Source organism: Pleurodeles waltl, chromosome 1_2 (assembly GCF_031143425.1).
Source record: "Pleurodeles waltl isolate 20211129_DDA chromosome 1_2, aPleWal1.hap1.20221129, whole genome shotgun sequence".
In the NCBI taxonomy this organism is placed as follows: Eukaryota; Metazoa; Chordata; class Amphibia; order Caudata; family Salamandridae; genus Pleurodeles; species Pleurodeles waltl.
Genome location: NC_090437.1, coordinates 715,158,269 through 715,173,078, shown reverse-complemented (window position 1 = coordinate 715,173,078; position 14,810 = coordinate 715,158,269). Strand labels below are relative to the sequence as shown.

Below are 14,810 nucleotides of genomic sequence, written 5' to 3'. Positions count from 1 at the left end.
GGCTCCTCAGGGTAGCCACCACCTGGGCAAGGGAGAGGGCCTCCTGGGGGTCACTCCTGCACTGGAGTTCCGATCTTTCAGGTCCTGGGGGCTGCGGGTGCAGAGACTTTACCAGGCGTCTGGATCTGGGAAGCAGGCAGTCGCGGTCAGGGGGAGCCTCGGGATTCCCTCTGCAGGCGTCGCTGTGGGGGCTCAGGGGGGGCAACTCTGGCTACTCACGGTCTCGCAGTCGCCAGTGAGTCCTCCCTGAAGTGTTGTTTCTCCACAAGTCGAGCCGGGGGCGTCGGGTGCAGAGTAGCATTCTCACGCTTCCGGCGGGAAACGCAAGTTGTTTTAAAGTTGCTCCTTTGAAACAAAGTTGCAGTCTTGGGTGAACAGGGCCGCTGTCCTCTGGAGTTTCTTGGTCCTTCTAGAGCAGGGCAGTCCTCTGAGGATTCAGAGGTTGCTTGTCCCTGGGGAAAGCGTCACTGGAGCAGTGTCTTTAGAAGTGGGGAGACAGGCCGGTAGGGCTGGGGCCAAAGCAGTTCGTGTCTCCGTCTTCTCTGCAGGGTTTTTCAGCTTAGCAGTCCTCTTCTTCTTAGGTTTCAGGAATCTGAGTTCCTAGGTTCAGGGGAGCCCCTAAATACAGAATTTAGGGGTGTGTTTAGGTCTGGGAGGGCAGTGGCCAATGGCTACTAGCCCTGAGGGTGGCTACACCCTCTTTGTGCCTCCTCCCAAGGGAAGGGGGTCACATTCCTATCCTATTGGGGGAATCCTCCATCTGCAAGATGGAGGATTTCTAAAAGTCAGAGTCACCTCAGCTCAGGTTGCCTTAGGGGCTGTCCTGACTGGCCAGTGACTCCTCCTTGTTTTTCTCATTATCTCCTCCGGCCTTGCTGCCAAAAGTGGGTCCGTGGCCAGAGGGGGCGGGCAACTCCACTAGCTGGAATGCCCTGGGGTGCTGTAACAAAGGGGGTGAGCCTTTGAGGCTCACCGCCAGGTGTTACAGTTCCTGCAAGGGGGAGGTGATAAGCATCTCCACCCAGTACAGGCTTTGTTACTAGCCCCAGAGTGACAAAGGCACTCTCCCCATGTGGCCAGCAACATGTCTCGAGTGTGGCAGGCTGCTAAAACCAGTCAGCCTACACGGGTAGTTGGTTAAGGTTTCAGGGGGCACCTCTAAGGTGCCCTCTGGGGTGTATGTTACAATAAAATGTACACTAGCATCAGTGTGCATTTATTGTGCTGAGAAGTTTGATACCAAACTTCCCAGTTTTCAGTGTAGCCATTATGGTGCTGTGGAGTTCGTGTATGACAGACTCCCAGACCATATACTCTTATGGCTACCCTGCACTTACAATGTCTAAGGTTTTGCTTAGACACTGTAGGGGCACAGTGCTCATGCACTGGTGCCCTCATCTATGGTATAGTGCAGTGGTTCCCAACCTGTGGTCCGGGGACACCTGGGGGTCCGCAAAGCCTTCTCAGGGGGTCCGTGAGAGCCGAGAAAATAAAAAAAAAAAATATTGACAAATTAGGTCCCCAGCTTCCAGTTATGACTCAGGCGGGGGTCCCCGGATTCCCATGATGATTTATTGGGGGTCCCTGGGCTCCATTAATTTTAAAGTGGGGGGCACCAGAAATCAAAAGGTTGGGAACCACTGGTATAGTGCACCCTGCTTTAGGGCTGTAAGGCCTGCTAGAGGGGTGACTTATCTATACTGCATAGGCAGTGTGAGGTTGGCATGACACCCTGAGGGGAGTGCCATGTCGACTTACTCGTTTTGTCCTCACCAGCACACACAAGCTGGCAAGCAGTGTGTCTGTGCTGAGTGAGGGGTCCCCAGGGTGGCATAAGATATGCTGCAGCCCTTAGAGACCTTCCCAGGCATCAGGGCCCTTGGTACCAGGGGTACCAGTTACAAGGGACTTACCTGGATGCCAGGGTGTGCCAATTGTGGAAACAAAAGTACAGGTTAGGGAAAGAACACTGGTGCTTGGGCCTGGTTAGCAGGCCTCAGCACACTTTCAAATCAAAAACTTAGCATCAGCAAAGGCAAAAAGTCAGGGGGTAACCATGCCAAGGAGGCATTTCCTTACACCACACCCTTTCTGATCACAACACAGTCCTATTATACTTGAACTGGCATAGACCACTTACTAAGATATCTAACTGGAGGCTGAAGCCTGAGGCCTTAGGCGACCCTTTATTCCAAGAACAAATTTGGGGGAAATAGGCACTTACTTTGCAGATAATGCAGGAACAGCCTCCTCCCTTTAAGGCAGTAATCCGGGTCGATGGACATCCATAGCACATTGAACGGGGAACACCACAATACAGAGGGTAAACTACAAGATGTTGAACAACTACGCCCTGAACATCCAGAATTAAAGGTTGCGCTGTTGGCGACCTGGTAGAACGTAGCGATACAAACTGAGCGACTACGCTCATTTGACTATAGGGCTTAACCATGGAGAACGCAAGCAGAGAATGACCAATCTAGTTGCCTGCTGGCCTAGTTAGCCAATCCTACTAGAAGGGGCACGCCCATAGTAGAAATACTTTCTACTACTTGTGCTACTCTCTATTCTCTATTGGCTATAAATAACTGTTTTCTACACTATTATGGAGAACTATACACTAGTAGGTCCCAGCATGATAGCACAGCAATAAAGACTTTCTAGCGCCCATTACCTCCAACGAATTGCAGCCAAGGAGGGCGAAGCCTGGGGGTGGATATCACAGTGCAGGAATTGCTTACAGTTATCCAAAGGATAGTGCTATATGCTGATGACCTCTTTGATGGTATGCCCTATCTGTGGCGAGAACTTTACTGGGGGGCTTTGGTGCTTTCTCTGGCCTCAGGGTTAATAGGCAAAAGATTCACTTATTTTCCACTTGAGAAGACGCCCATCCCGCTGAACAGCTAGATAATCTTATTTGGGAACCCTGATGCCTCTCCTAGTTAGGGGTCAAGGTATACCATGCCCAATCGGATATTTTGGATGGGAATCTGGGCTAGAAGTTAGAAAATTAAAGACCTACATAGATTTCTGGAAGACCATACCACTATCCGTGGCTGGGAGAATAGCACTGCTGAAGATGGTAGTACTCCGATGCTTTTTATACCTTTTTTAAACAATCACTCTGTAGATACCTAGATCTTTTTATGGCTCTCAATACCCTACTTGGACCCTTTATATGGGGCCAGAGCCGAAGGCGGGTGGCCCTCTCTATTCTGCAATGACCGTCCTCTCAGGGAGGACTGTCGTTACCAGACTTCAAATCTTACTATCTGGTGGCCCAGCTCCAGTGTTATGCCCACTGGATTGCAGGCTGGCAATCCCCTGACAAGGAATTGGGCCCATTAGTTTCTACATTGGACGTTCTTATCAAAACACTGTTGTGCATTGGCAATACTCCTACGGCAGATTTGAGAGAATCCTAGTCATCCAGAAATATTGGCTCCAAACCCTGAGAAGGTCATATATTCTCATATATTCAGATCCCCTACCCCCTACACCTGCTGTTCACCATGTTTACATCATTGCCACACAGGAGAACTGGGATGGCCTTCTAGAATGGTTGCATGCAGTAATTGATAAGGTAGGGCAACTGTTCTGAGGCTCAGTCTTCCTTCCGTTTGACGATCTCCGAGTGGACTTTGACCTCCCTCCTGGTCATTTTCTGCTACATAGATTGGTGACAGCAGCTCTCTGCCGCCATTGGAAATCCAGTGGTCTTACACCTCAGGTCCAGCTCTACTGCCAATATCTAGCATTGTCTGCTGATACTTTTAATGCAACAACATGTTTATATAGGTCATTCCAAACCAACACACTGAGCCCACTTGAGACCCTGAGAGACCGATGAGAGAAGGACTTAGGGTCACACATTACAGAAAAGGCCCGGGAGACTATCCTCAAACAAATCCTCAGAATTTCCAGAAATGCTCGCTTTAAACTGATTGGCTTTTACATATTACAAATAGCCTACTTCACCCCGGACAAAACAAACAAATATTTCAGAGTTGTCAGTGCCTCCTGTCCTAGATGTGGGAAAAAGAGTTGCCAACTTGCTAACTTTGTCCACATGACTTGGACTTGTCCCCACCTAATTACATACTGGGAGGGAGTTACAAGTATACTGACAGAGCTTATTGAGAGAACTGTCCACACTTTCCTGGGTCATTGCCTCCTTCATTGGTTCGCACACACCTCTAAAACTAAAGTGACTAGTAAATTCCAAGACTTAGCATTGATGCTGGTCAACGTGAGTTCACCTGCCACTGGAAAGACCAGAGATGCCCATGATTATTGGCATGGTGCAGGGAACTGAAAAAGTGGGTGAGAGTTGAAGGAGCTCTATTTTTGCCAGAGGCGCATGGAGGTATCGGAAAATTAGACAACGCTTGTGCATGGGAAGTCTAGTTGACAGCATAAAGAACTCGGATCAGCGTTCCCAGCGTGGGAAGCCTTAGCTGATAGCATAAAGAAATCAGATCAGTGTTCCCACACTGGCATGCCTATACCCCTCCCAGCATGCCTACACCACAACCCCCTGGCTGAGTCTAATTCAGCGACTTCCTCATCCCCTGACTGATTCCAAAACATTGCCAGCCCTTCCCCCCACTTTTTCCCATCAGAGGTTGCCTCCAAACAGTGAATTTATTTCCTAGGCTCTATACTTACAATTCACTCCACCGCTGAATAACAGTGACAGTCCAACTAGGAGGGTGGGGAGGGAGGGGTCAGGGGAGCAAGGTAGGGGGGTTCCATGCTGATGCCAGTTTTTTAATGCTGGCTCCTATAACCTCTTGCTTTGCCTTCCTTTTTATTCAGGATTGTTTATTCCTTGATATCTAACAAAATCTGTTTACAAAAAAAAGGGTGGGTCCTCCACACCTCTAGCCAAATAGACCAAGTGTCAACAACGCTTGAATCGTGGGCCTCTAGGTCTTGCTGTGAACTTGAGGCTGGTGGTTTCATCTCCCAGTGGGCCTCGGCCACACAGCCAAAGTGAGCATGGGCAATAATGGCCTTAGATGAATGATGGATGTAGGCCGCAGCCGGCTGAGCACAGCTAAAGTGCAGCTATCTTGCAGCCCGGCTCTCTGGCACCCCCTAACACCACAGGATTTGATTGGTTACATTGTTCAGAAACAGTTGTACTGTCAGCATCTGTATTCATTTCACGATCTTCCAAGATATGAGGAATATCTGAATGTCTTCAATGTGAGGATAACTATTTTAGTTCTCTCAGGTGTTCTCTTTACAGCTTCTGCACAGGAGTGGAAGATTCCAATGTTTCACACGAAGGTGGATTGGATTCATAATATCTTTGGCCTCTTACATCCCTGGGGTTACTGTTTCCTTGGAAACACTGAGCAGATTGAATAGAATGGTACATTAGAAGGCATATAAGTATCAGAGACTGCAGTTGGCCGTAGTTAAGTATACAATGAATGCAGTTCCTCAGGTGATTGTGCAAGATTGTATCTTTAGGTATTGGGACATAGGCCCAGATTTAAGAGGGCTTAGCACCATTCTTTCAAAACACTGAGCCATTTCTACAAAGTGGCACAATGCATAATTGCACCATTTTATAACTCTTTGCACTACATTGTGCCTGCACCAGGGATAATAAATGCAAAGGGGGGGTACCCAAGTTAGGGGGGGTGATAAAAATAGCACAAAGAAATCCAGGAGAATTCTTTGCATCATTTTATTCTGCACTTTTAACACCCGCTCTGAGCAGGCGTTAAAAGGAGGCACCCATTGGTTGCAATGGGCTGCTGGGTGCTTTGCAGGATTAGCATCAACATTTTGATGCTAGTTCCCTAACTACCACCTTGGTGCGCCGTATATTGAATACAGTGCACACATGGTGGCGTTAGTGGGGTGCTAAGGGTGCAATACCTTTTCATAAATATGCGCCATAGTTTATCACAGTTTGGATTTGGACCTGTAGGTGGTATCTGAGTGAATTCTGGTTTGGAACTTTATTTCACTAATTAGCAACCACTTTAAACAGGTAGGTCTGTTTATTGTCATTTCAAAGCCTCAGTTTCACTACAGAATTCTTCAATAAGGTCTCACCTGAGGAAGAAGAATGCGGTGAAATGGTCACATTAATCAAGCAATATTGTCCAGTGAGGGTACTCCCAGATCATCATTGATCAAGGGAGTAGGGCACTTGACTTTGTCTCTGGCCCTTTTACTCCATCCTGATCAGTAACTATGAGGGGAGTGGCCTACCACCTTGTATAATAATGCTGTTGTAAATTGGAACCTTAACATTTGGAGTGAAGTTCAAAATCGTAGTTATTAGATGGGGTGTTTTCTCTGGTACTATTTAGGCTGAAGGTTACAAGCAGGGTGCCAATTAAATTTTTTGGGTGATAAGGCTTTGCCATTCCGGTCCTATTGAAATGAATTGAAGAGAATGCCTTATTTTGAGGATCACAAAAAAGCATAGGGGACGTCTGATAACATATTTTAGTCACACTATCAATCATTAATCGGTGGTGCCGTGCTTAGGGTTTGTGCTGAGCTTTAAGGTGATTTCACCCTGTAAAAAATGCTAATCCTGTGTTGGGATTTATTCACTTTTTTCTAGAGAAGACGTTTATCTCTTGTCATTTCATTATAGAAAGTATAGTTACTGCTCCAGAAACTAAAATGAAAACATATTTTCTATGACTTCACCACTCTTACTCATCTATATAAAAAAAGGCTGACATGCTGAATAAAACATGTACTTCCAACAGCAGCAGCAGTTCATTCGTTCACTCTCCAGTGTTCTACTCCATCTTCAATGTAGAGTTCAGTTGTAGTGAACTACAAGCAGGCTAACAGTCATCACTCAAGACCAATGTTAGGGAACGCCTCCATGCAAGATTGATGGAAGAGAAGCTGTAGAACTGAAAGCATTTTCTATGGCAGAGACTACGGTGAATTAATAAAATGTGGTGTTTATTTTTCCATGGAATTTTTTAATAGTCCCACAGAAAGCTAAAATAAAGACACATCTTCTATACATTTTCAAATATGCGTTTCCTCCATGTGAGAAAATAAAGTCTGGCATGCTGAGTGAAACTTACTTCCAACAGCAGTAGCAGTCCATTCCTTGATTTCATTACAAGACCAGAGTCTAACATTATGCTTTAATGTTTTAATTGCCACTCCTGCGGCATCTTTAAAGAACATTCAAATACAAGAAATCCAAACTAGAATCAGATCTCTGTACTTCATAAATATGCTAAAGATAAAGTTAAAGATGCTGCAGGAGTGGCAATTAAAAGATTAATGCATAATGTTAGTCTCCGTGTCTTTAATGAAATCTTGATTCTCTGTTCATTTCACTATGAGAATCGCTATTCGCTAGTGTTCTATTCTAGCTTTACCAAAGAGTTCTCATCAACAAATAGAATGCTAACATACCATATTTATGACAAATGTGAGGCACTCCTGTATGCAATGCCTTTGGAATAGGAGCCTTTTAATGTAAAACATTTGATGTGGAGAAGCCTGAAGTAAATAATCATTACAGGGTTAATGATTCTAAAGCTGTCTTCTCCAGCTGCATGTCTGGCAGTGCAGGCAAATTCTGCAACCTAAGTTAATAGCCTAGTTCTTTATTAGAACGCTGCTTTTCACAGGCAGCTCGGGCAGGAAAAGCTTGTACTGACGTGGGTGAGTACTGCAATTAGGCTTGTCTGAGAGACTAACTATGAACCTGTGGGTAAATATTAAACAGCTAGGGGCCAGCCACAATGTAGCATTTTGATATTAATACAATTGTCTGATGTACAATTGTTGGTAATGCTCATTGTTCCTATTCTGCTCTTCATTATCACAGATTACGTGCTTGCCCCACTCGCTGGTGGTGGAACTTCATGTCAATTTAGAAATCTGGATGTGTGTTGGATAATACCGGGCCACTGTTACATATCCTTTGAAGGTTGGGGGACAGTTTTTATGGTGGTTTAGCATGAGCTTCATGCATCACAGGTGGGTTCATTAGTCAGAACTATATTCAGCAAACGCAGGACGAGGAGTATTGAGAATTTCTGGGAGGTAATGTAGACATCACTGTTAAGGTGTCTAGCAGACAGAGGTGACATAGTAATTAAACCATAATAATACTATAACCATAACTTTGTTTTATGTCGTTCATGGCAGTTACAAAGAACTCTAAATAACAGGTATTACTAGCATCCAATCAACACCATTAACATACAAAGACTCTGTCAACAGGGTGTGGTGAGCACAGGCTTTACTCCACCTCATGCTACCTGGTATTTCAACTGCAAGGCTTACCTTGTTTCTTAATCATTGTTTGAGGGGTTGTCTGTCTTGTGTGTTTTGGGCTTTTGTGTTATCTTCACCATAGGGCTATAGATCAGTACATGTGAGCTAGGTAATGATAACACCTGTCTTTGGAGTGCTTTGAAGCTTTAGTGTCAGGATGGTGTATGCCTTCCCTGCAGCACCGATACAAACCTTTATATAACACTGTAACTATACAAACTTTCCTTTCTAGGAGGACATTATCCCCCTGGTTAAATTGCTACTATGCCTATGCTACTGTGTTGACAAGGGCATGGAAATGTTGTGTATTTTCTTTTGCTTTGCCCATTTTACAAATATCTAAGTAAAACCGTATTATTATCCTACTAATGAAAAGCAAAGTGTCTTATCGTTAGGGGTAGCTTGTCCATCCGGTCGTTTGGGGGCAACAGCACACATTTCTAGAAAGAGAGTGGAGGAGGAAATAGACAGGACTGCTGAATATTTCTGTAGAAGGGGAATACAGCTTATACATAGCGGGTACATGAGTGAGGACAGCTTCAATTTTGTCCAAATTTTACATGCCCTTTGTATCTAAGAGGGATGATTAGGGCCGGCAGACACAGCCAAAATCAGTAAGATTTCAAGGTACTATGGCAAGCAATTGACTTCTCTGAGACCTGACTCATCGTGAACCCACCTTTTTAGATCCCACTGTCTAGTCTACTGGGGTCACCCTTTTTAGGGATGAATCATTGTAGGGAGAAGGAAGCACCTGGTAGTGACACAGAGGGTGAGACCACCATTGTTCCGTGTTCACTCTCACTATTGTATGCCTGTTGCTGCCTCGAGCTGCACCAACTGGCCTACAAACTCAGCAAATGGTTGGTTGCTGAGACCCACCCAGCTCTGTGTTAGTGCTCAGACTTCTCAGGGCTCAGAAGGCAGAGACCTGCAGCTGGCAGTTCTCTGTCTCTTGGCCACAGGACACTTTGGGTGGAGATCAAAACACTCTACAGGACATCTACATGAAGATGGGCTGGGAGGAAAAGATCACAGAGCCTACAAGACAGGATAACTGTCAGGCAATTTGGGAGAAGGATGGACATAGTCTGTGTGACTGAAAACATGGGTGCATATATGAGTGTGCAGCATGTGGAAAATTATTTATGAGTTCCAAGGCATTCAGGGATTACTGGGATCGAATTTATCTTACTGTTGAAACGAAACCACAATGCAAAGTACACCCCCCTAGCCAGACTAGTCAAAGGCTAGGCAGGGTGTGGTGTGTGTGGTAGAAACTGTCATTGTCCTGAACATGTTTTACATGAGAAAGCAAAAGTACATTGTTTTCAGGAGACAATTAAATGCCACACATGAAGTGCAGACAACCAAAGTAATACACACAATGAGTTATCAGAAGGGAGTTAGTAATACACTGAGAGTACAATAAGGTTTTTACATGTAGCATAGCAAGATGAGGGCAAAAACACAAGAAGTTGCCCAAATCGACTGTAGAGTGCAATTTCCTTTGCTGGACCATTTTCATTCTTCACAGGAATCAATGCTCAATGAGGTCAATGGAACTTGGGACCCAGCATAAGAATGTGAAGAACCAATCAGTTTCTCAATACAAACCAATTAAATTACACAGTATGGCCAATGTGGCCATGCAAGGAAAACTCCAGTCTGGAATAAAGTTGATTATAAACTTAAGTTAAAAGTCATGTAGAAAATTCTCAAGGCAAATGTATAAAGATACAGTGTCACCAAGGGTTTACCAAGGCAACAAAATAAGTTCAAGCGAACTAACATCAAGAGAACTAGGAACTCAACAAAGTCAATACAGAACATCAATAAAACACACTGATGAATGGAAAAGAAACGTTGCTCAGACCTAATAAACATCAAGGCAATTCAAATCATCAAAGTTCAATGTAGTTGGGCAAGGGGAAACCCTACAGATTAGCCAATCAGGGAATAACATGTGCGGGTCTGAACACATGCCGGCAAAAGACAAAAAACAAACTAAAAGAGCAAAAAGAATTTGGAAAAAGGTAATCTCGGGCAACAGGTCACTAACTAATTTAGGCAAAAAGTAAGTTAAAAGGGAAAGCATCAAAATATCATAAGCTCTATCAAAAATCTACTTCTTTAGGTGAGGGAAATATTCTTAAGTCTCAGCAAGGCACTACAAAGGGGGAGGACAAAGAGGACAGCACCTCTCAGAATCCAAGGGGCCTAGCATGTTGCGAAGAATGGCTGGGAAAGTTCTGATGAATCTCAATCTCAGTCCCACTGTTCATCAGTATTTCAACGTTCATAGAGCAAAATGATCTGTCAGTTTCTTGGCCCATCTGACATTGACAGGGCAACATCCTATAGAAATCAATCATGTGACTCCAACTTGAAACATCCACATGGTTTCCCAGGCCTGTCATGAGAACGGTGTCCATCTGTAAAATTCCACTCAAGTCAGAAACAAATGTTAATACTGTCAGTCCACAGTCCAGCATGCTCTACATCCAAGGACATTTTCTCACACTCTCTATGTGTAGAACAATAGACATCTATTACCAAACTGGCCTTCTCAAGGGAACGAAGACTGAAAGAAATCTAGATGTTAACAAAATTATTTGACATTTTCTGCACAATCACAAATACAGGGCCTAGCAGGCCTCACGTAGGCTAATGCAAATGAATTAAAACACATTAGTACATTCAAATAAAACACATTTTAATACACAAACTATGAATTTAGCATTGATAAGACTGCATTAGCATTTATGTTTTAATAACTTTAAAACTAAATAACTTTGTTAATACATTTTAGTCAGCGTGATGCAGAACTGCATTTCTCTATTTTGCACACATATTTAAAACATTTATCATTAGAAATCCAATATTGTTTTAATGCAAACTATTAGTTTAGACTCTAAAATATAACATATTGACAGGTTAATTCTTCAAACGTAATTTCATCTTGATACCACTTATTTTTTAGTGAGTAGTCTAAAATAAATGCACACCAACATAACTTTTCAGTGCATTGCTCTACATTCAAACGATTAGTGCTTTGATTAACATAATGCATAAACTGTCAGGTATAGTTGACCACTGTGACATGAGGGACAGTGCAAACATTTCTGATGCATCACCTTTCCCTGTCCCAAGGTTGTAGGCAGAACAATAGTAAGGATTGCAAGATCTTAAGACGATTGTCCATAGGCTGCATGTGTAGAAGTCCTGTTCTCTATGAAGATCAATAAAGTCCCCATACAGACGATTACTCACTGTAGCTATAAGTGTTGGTGTGCTGTTGTTTCCTGCAATGTGTTGTCAGCTGGGGTTGGTGCACAACTCAGGTTTATGTGTGTGATTCTACATGATCCCCAGTGAGAGACAGCACTTGACTCTGTCCCAGCCCTGCTGTCTCTTGCAATGTCCTCCGGTGGTGCATTAATGCAGGCATGTGACTCCAAGTAAGAAAAGTAGGGGCTGTGTCAGGCAGAGGTAAACAGAGGCCACACATGTTTACACTGACTGACATGAGGGAAATCACCTTTGTTGTGACTTCTTCTGGCTCAAAGTTTGAGCCTATAAGGACCTCAGATCATCTCGTTTAGGTGAAATGTCCCAATGAGGTTCAACTTTCTTTAATGCCTACTCATCACAGGAACGTTTTACTTTAGAATATGAAATTGTTGAAAGTGGATTTGATTTTCTTTAGTGCAAAGCAGTAACATCAAGGACGTCTCCTTTGGAATAGCGAAGGAACGTTGAGACAGCAACTGAAAAATAGAACAATATTTTGCTATAGTTTTATTTTTCAGCTTCTGCCTCAGCCAGCATGTCCAGGGAGGAGCAGGGCTAGGGGAGGAGGGAGTGGAGTGCACATCAGTTTGGCTGACCATCGTAGGCCAGCCAAACTGACATGCGCACTTAGGTTTCTCCAACCCGGCTGTGGTGCACAGCCAGGTTGGAGAAACTGCACAGACCCCACTGCACTGTCTGAGCAGCAAACCAAGTCGCTCAGACCAACCCTGGTCTGATTGCACGGGGACCCAGTGGTGGTGTCCACGGGCTGCAGGGACACCAGGAGAGCAGAGGAGCGAGGCAGCAGGCAGCACCGGCGGCACAGTAGTTTTTTTATTTAATTAATATTTTGTTTCCCCTGCCTGCCCCTCCCCTTGAGATTTGCGGCAGCTGCTGCTGAGTAACATGCGCTTTTTCTTCGGTTTAGTACTTCAAAATCATTTATGCTGTCCCTGGGCAACTTTGGCCACCTTCCACCTTCCACCTTCCACGGATCAATCAGGGTGGAGATCAAACCACCCTCCCTCAAGCACAGATTTAATGAAGTAAGTCACCTGTTCCATGGCTCACTGCAGAACAGCTACGGTTACAATGCCTCACCACTTGGCTTGGCAGTGTGGATCCTTCCCTGAGTTACAGCAGATCAATGTCTAGTTCTTCCTGCACAGTTCCTCGAGTGTCTCATCTTCTTTCCTCTCTGTAGGGCCACATAATATACAAGTATAATAGTGCATCTTCTACAATGGAGAATGTTGTGGTTATTTACAGACCTTCCCTGCCCTAAAATAATATATTTCCTGTTCCGGCCTATTATGTGGGCCTAAACATTCGGCTCTCTGGTAGTGAATGCTTTGGTTATATCAAATCTTTTAATAGCGAGGTCTCTAAATTAATGTGTGAATGTGTTGAAATCGGATTATCCATTAATGCACATGGAAGGGTATTGTTGTGAGTAAACCTAGAATACCAGGTTTTCACTATACTGGTGCGTTGTTAAGGTCCTGGGTTTTCAAACTGTCCAGGATATGATGGAGGTAGGCGATGGGAGAAGGTTATGTGGGTTGTCAGCAGAACAGGAATACAGCAGTGGGATCGTGGTCTTCTCGTTATACTGTACATCAGGCTTTTCAGGTTTTGTAATTATGGCTTATCGGCACTCCATTGCGAAACAATTTCATGAATTAACACCCAGAAACAATAGGCCATGGATGAACTGAGTCTGGATCTTGCCACTCTTTAACTCAAACCAAGTACACGTCATGACGGGATCAATTTAACTTTTTGGGTACACTCCAGTCATGTTTAGTCAACATAACTGCAGATTTAAAAAAACATTCCATATTTGACATTACACATATTGATACTGCACGAGTTACAGTTATCCAAATTACATTTTTTTAAACAATTCGAAAAATCTTAATAATTTTCAATTCCTAATCTAAAGAAGCATCACTCAGTCCTATTTACACTTGCTGGTTGCAGGTTTAAATTACATAGGACATAGCAGAAACTCCCTGCCTGCCAAGGGGCAACCTCTGCGCAACCGAACACCTGTCATGGTACCAATTCTCCTACCAACCATGTTATTGGAGGTCTATCCCTTGCTATGAACCCTGGAGCTACCGTCCCATGATCCACACTGCTGTCCAAACTGTTACTCTTTACCCCTACACTGTGTTAACATTCTCTTAGAATGAAAAAATGCTGCCTGCCAACCTTAGCGCAGTCCTAACGCGAACGTGTAGGAGACAAGCTCTAATTAACTTAGCTGCTGCTATGGCCCCCAACTTCACAACCACCACTACACAGCTCACTGTTATATCTAGAAAACTGATAGGTGTGATTTTAGTCACCCAAATCCTTCTTGTTCCTGGTCATGTAGTGGAAAAGACCAATGACAGATGGCCCAACTCTACATAAATGCAATGAAACTCGCACCCACCAACTACTTTCTGCTGCCCCCACCCCCGAACCTAGCGAATTCTCTTGTGAGTCAGCAGGGTGGGAAGTACACGGCCAGGCACATGCATGACCCACCAATCCCATGCATTCATCCACAGATCATGAAAGCAAAAGAGGAGTAGGAGTCCTTGGGCACTCTCGGTCTAACACCACACACATATAAAAGGGATGCATTTGCTCTTAGGCCAAGGAAATGCCATGTCTGGAAAATGGATGTCAATTAGGATTTGTCATTGATCGCAGCTGTGACTCCTGGCTTGTCTCTTGTGGTCCTTGGAACTAACCTTTCGACCTCTGGCATCAGAGATGGCAAACTCAGTGCCAAAAACACAGGAGCAGCTCCACATTCCTTACTGTCTGAACACGTTTAATTATACTAATAGTGAATAATATTCTATTATTCACTATTAATGTAAAAAAAAAGCATTGGCAAAGCCAATAGGTTGCACCCATGCAAGAGTTATTGGCCTTGCTAATGTATTTTAGCCATGTTGTACACCAGCGTGGCTGCTGTTCAGCACGGCTAAAAGTTAGTAAGGCAGAGGAGAGTGCTGTTGAGTGTCATAGAGAGGAATGGCAAAGAGTGAAGTAGCTTGTACTAGAGGGGAGTGGCATAGAGTGTCATGTTTTGAAGTGGCATAGAGTACAGTCACGTAGAGTGGCATGGAGCAGCATAGAGTAGAGTGGACCGGTGTAGAGTACATTGGGGTAGATTAAATCTTGTAGAGTACTGTGATGTAGAGTGCAGTGTCATAGAGGGC

The 14,810-nt window shown here is 44.2% G+C and overlaps 1 protein-coding gene across 1 annotated transcript in view; it reads left to right on the top strand.

Moving 5' to 3' along the window:
* LOC138303682 (lecithin retinol acyltransferase-like) overlaps nucleotides 1-14,810 on the top strand; it is a 299,328-nt gene that overhangs the window by 226,826 nt on the left and 57,692 nt on the right. The window lies entirely within an intron of this gene.